This window comes from Pezoporus flaviventris, unplaced genomic scaffold, assembly GCF_033815535.1.
Source record: "Pezoporus flaviventris isolate CSIRO_AGI_PZ_B2104156 unplaced genomic scaffold, CSIRO_AGI_Pfla_v1 ptg000007l, whole genome shotgun sequence".
In the NCBI taxonomy this organism is placed as follows: Eukaryota; Metazoa; Chordata; class Aves; order Psittaciformes; family Psittacidae; genus Pezoporus; species Pezoporus flaviventris.
In genome coordinates this window covers 40239673-40245156 of record NW_026892555.1, presented here as the reverse complement: position 1 = coordinate 40245156, position 5484 = coordinate 40239673, and positions in this window count along the sequence as shown.

Below are 5484 nucleotides of genomic sequence, written 5' to 3'. Positions count from 1 at the left end.
ATCCAAGCCTTTCCTTCTTTCCCTCAAAAAATCACTTAGCTCCATGACCTTATCAGTCCCAAAGCTTCAGAAGAGAGTGCACACACGGACTCACACACACCCTTTAAAAGTCCACTCAGCTTTACAGGGGTGAAGTAACCTGCCCCAGTCAATACCTGGATATGGGACTAAAGCAGAGAAATGAGCATCCACATCCACATATAGCTTCAGTTTCCATTAATATAAGCATGCAAAATTCAGAGCTCTAAGAATAAACATACATGACTGTATATGTCAAAATTTCATATCAAGTGGAGGTCTCATTCCAAATTCCCAGTCCCAAGGCTTTTCTTCTTTTAGTTGCAGGGGTGAACTGGTACCATGGTGTTATAAACTTGATGACTTCTTTGGCAAAGTGTAGCGTATCTCATCTCTCAGCATTACTCTTGATATGTAACTTGCATGTCCAAACCTTTCAACTGCTTTATTGCTAGTATAATGTTTTAAAAACCCTGTGGTTCTTGATTTGCACTGATTTATTTCAGTACCATTCAAGTTTTTCCTTTTTAGTGTAGAATCTTCATTTAATTTTAAGTGACCGTTGGCAAAATTACTCCAGCAGTAGTCCATCCACAGTTCTTAATGCAGAATAGACCACTGGAATATTTCCCTGCTCTGATTTTAGAAGCCAGACTGATGCAATTTCTACAATATACAGCTCTTTTGATATCCAGCGTAAATTTTTTCTTTTAGTGGGAAACAGTCTACCGCTTGTATTTATACCTTAGTGAAACCAACGAGTTTGGGTCTTGGAGCTATCCCATAGCTTTCCTTGGCGCTCAGAGAGGTTCCCCCCCCACAGAGCCTACTCACCAGCTCAAGACATCCTAACGGTCAATGTAATAAGCACAGTATCTCTGGCCCCATTCCTGTTCCCTGGAAATGTTGCTTCCCTGGAGCCACAATACTTATTAACTGCTCCATGTCCAGGCACCCCAGGTTGCTAAGACCCAGGAGAAAATCTCTGTGAATTTCAGGAGACAATCTCTCCGAAGCAGGCATTTTAGATCTCTGATCATAATCTGTGTTGCCACGACAAGCATCTGAGACTCAAGGAAAGCTAAAAACATGCTGTAGCCTAAATTTAAATACTCATAAAACTCTATTACCAGAAATGCAGTGCATAAGCAGTCAAGCCACAGATGGCCATTGCATTTTTACCTTCAGAAATCCCCATCCAATATTGATTAAAATAAAGCCACAACAAAGTTTAAGAACAAGTTTAGCTGAACATGTAATAATTAAGATGGTTTGTACTTGTAAATTAGTCTTTTCTTCCTTCCTTCCTGTTTTCTAAAAGTATTCCTTTGGACAGTCAAGCATACTGCATTTCCACATCTGATGAGTGGTGAAAACGTCTATATGCCTTCATAATATTTTCACGTACCTGCAGACCAGCAGAAACCTGTCTGGTCTTCCTCTCTATTTATATGTTTTCTCACAAGCAACTGTCACAGGATTACAAAGGGTTAAGAATATCACCATCTATAGCTAATCTGCTGCCCACTGCCACCCTGAGGGTTTTGACATTACATTTTTCAAGGTTTCTGCCTTGTATGGAGCTTTCCAACCCCCCTTCCACCATCATTTGCATTTTTCAATTTGGATGGGATTTTGGAGTGTTTTGTCTCCAGCTCTAATCTGCCTAGGTAGCACTTTTGATCGGAATGGCTTTTGCATACTGTTAGTGCTGTGGATGTGTTCTGAACAAACCCTTCTTTTCTTTGGTTAGTAGGGTATTTGAAAAAGACCTGTATGTTCCAGCTCTTAGCTACAGTTTTTGATACATCCATACATACATACCACCCTCCTGAACAGCCTGATCACAGAGTATCAAAGTACCTTTTGTGGCTATGTCTATTCAAATAGGCTTCAGGAAGATGAGGGAAAATGAAGGTAATTCCCTGTTGGACAAGTTTCTCCATTACTGTTACTTATTAGTTCTGTCAATGCAAATTAAATGCTCTCATTCTGTTAAGCAGTGTGTTATTTATAATTTATAATGAATATTTTATAAAGTGGTGTTTGTTTGTGGCAAGTTGATTGTTTACTCCTCACCCACATACAGCTTTAAGAAGTTACATAACCAAGTTATATATTTATATATATATATATACATATATATGCATGTGTGTAAAAGTATAGTTGTGTGTGTACATTGTCTGGCTGTTTAGTCCAGGTTTCTTAAGCCAAATTTAAGTAACAGCAAAGTCCTTTGATGAGGACATCACATAGAAGTAGTTCTTGCCAATTAAATGTTTCAGAATCATTCACCCACACACTGCGTAAAGCCAGCATTTCTGGGGAAGTTCAGACATGACTGCTCCTAATAGGTAATGAGCCTCCCTACCAGAGGTCCAGGAGAAATGGTCAAAAAAAAAGCTTTTCTCTAAAGAGCTAAAAACTGTGTGCTGACTTAAACAGCCCTTGAGAGATCCTGATATCCCAAAACTGGAATAATTAAAGATCCCCTTATCACATAGCAGTATCATCTGAAGCACTCTTCTTTTTTAACTCAGCACTTTAATTAATAAAGTGGAAGTGATAATGTTAGATGAACCACCTCCCCAACATTAAAAGTATTCCTCTGTAAATTTCCAAGAGGCAGACACCTGGAAAAAATGGGGGGGTTTCTCTGTTTTGCATGGTTTCCTTCTACAGCTCCACACCCACCCACACAGAGTAGCATTCACTGGTCAGTCCACTGCTTTCACCTTTAATGTTACTCAATCTGGTCAAATTCAGCCCTAGGTCTATCACTTCTGTGGAGCTATTTCTGCTTCCTTTGAACCAGAAGAGTGCTGAAAGGGAGGAGATAAGGTAATTAAGAACATTCTTCTCTCTTAAAAGAGCATGCAAACAATCAAATAAATTTACATTAATGTCACAGAAAATTTCTAACTTCCTAGGCCAATTCTGGAGCTGGTGAAAATTGCTTATTTGAAGGCTCTTTGAAGTGACAGTGATTTCTTCCATCTGAGAATCTAAGCTAGAACCTGGAAAAATCAATATTACTTTAAAAATGCTAGCTTGTATAGAACCTGCTCAATAAACACAATATATTTGCATTAGAACAAACTCATGTCCAAGTACTTGTTTACAAAAATGTCTAATCTGAATAAAACAAAGCCTGAATTTCTGAATATCAGGTGATGCACAGAGCTTACTGCAGTCTTCTCCCCGTATGATGAACTTCCTGCTCATCCTCCACTTAGTATGGGAGCAGGCATCCTCCCATCCTATGCTTGGCACTAAGTCATTCTGCACTGCAGTGTTTTTCTCTAAGGTGCACTTGGGCACCAGTAAGAAACAATTGTAGAAACAGAGGGATCACACTCACCACTGCCACACTGTAGGACCCAGTTTTTAGACATTACCTGCTCCGATCAAATACAAAAGCCTTGTGTGCAACCAGGAGATGTCTGTGAGCTTCTCCCCTTTTATTGTCAATAAAGGGCACCCCATTTTAAAGTGTGGGAAAGCACAGAACACCACCCAAATTTCTCTTTGTAAATGCACTGTTCTTCCCAAATGCACATTTTTCATATTCCTGCTAATGAAGAGACAGGCTGAGCAGGGGAAATTGAAGTAGACGATCAGGTGGTCCCTTCCAACCAAAACAGTTCGGTGACCTAACATAACTAGGGCATAAGCAACCATCCAAACACCAACTGCATACACAAACCTGCCTGTTGGCACATAGCAAACACCTTTCCTGCAATCACCAGCTCCTTGGGGCAGCACTTGGGAAGTCACCTCGATGGTGGCTGCAGAAGGTGCCCATGCCAGTGATGGTGGACAACTACCTCTAACACAGGGCAACTTACCTGACCATGGTCTATGCCTCATGCTTCTCTCCTTGGGTATGCCCAAAGTGTGTCTGAAGGAACATTCCCAAACTTAATACACTATGACTTGTGCTTTTCTGGAAGATCACTGGTCTAGCATCCACTTGGATATTTCTTCAGTCACCTTGCCATGATTTTATCTAGTCATTATTAGTCTTCAGCAGACCTTGTGTCCATCTACTGTTAATTTGGAAGCATTGCATTTAAGATCAACAGTTTCTTTTGGAGTTGTATGTATTCCTTATAGCTCACCAGTTAACCCTGTATCTGTCTGCCAGGCTCAGGTTTTCAAGGGAAGGCTGTCTCCTCCACACAGGGCAGCTTCTCAAACAGGTGTAATCTTTTGGAAAAAGCTCAAGATTTGCATTTTTTGCATATTTTAGCAGGAATCTGATCCTTCCCATCTTGAACAAGAGTAAACAAACAGCACACGCAGTGGAAAGTGGCACTGAGAGTGATGTTGCTAACAGCGGATTAACTCACAGCCTGGTCAGCTGTACGTGCACATCTGTTTCCAGGTTAATAACACAAACCGGTAAGACATTCCATTATTAGACACAATTAAAAAAAAAAAAAAGTCAGTTTCTCCACAGATCAGTTATTACACCCCTGAAAAGGAGACCATCCAGTGTTTAACCATCCTGTTATCCTAACCTCAGTGCGAAACCGAAACTACTGGGGAAGAAATTAAAAACAGTAAAGGAAGGAACAGTGTAACAAGACTGCATGAACAGTAATTTTATCAAAAGGCTTTTCTTTCTCCGATGGGATTGAATGCAGTGAATCAATACTTTAGCCCAGAAGTTGCTCATGGTCTTCAGAGCAACTTTCCTGGCAGAAGGGAGGCATTCCTCATGAATAAAACCAAATTTTTAGGTGACAAATATAGCTATAGCTCTGTTTAATGTTGATTCAATACAGTCACGATGAAGGAAAAGGAAGAGGAAGAGGGCAGACAAAAGGGAAGGCAAAAGGGGAGTAATCGGGAAGGGAAGGGAAGGGAAGGGAAGGGAAGGGAAGGGAAGGGAAGGGAAGGGAAGGGAAGGGAAGGGAAGGGAAGGGAAGGGAAGGGAAGGGAAGGGAAGGGAAGGGAAGGGAAGGGAAGGGAAGGGAAGGGAAAAAAAAAGGAGAAGGGAGAAGAAGGGAGGAAGAAGGAAGAAGGAAAGAGAAAGGAGGAAAGGCAAAAGAAGAAGGAGGAAGGAGTATGAGGAAGAAGGAGGAAGCTTTCTGTCCTGACATGCTACAACACTGACAGGGCTGAACTGGAAAATGCTGCTGTTTCCCTAGAAATATTGTATCTCTGAATGTGACAAACCCAAGAGGTTACTGAGCAATAGGCAAAAGTATTTTTTTATTATCTCTGGCCTTGCTTTTACTGAGTCTCAGACTTCTTTGCCAGAAGGAGTATTATTAGTTTTTCTCCTTTACCTCCCAAATGTCTTCAATCTGTTCAAACTGGGGGCTTATTCCTCAATTGCACTTTTATATTTTTCTATAAAAGTACATATGCATGTACACAGAGAGTGGTAGATAATTTTTATATACCATGCATCATATTTACATGATAATAATAAATAATAATCAACATTTATTATAT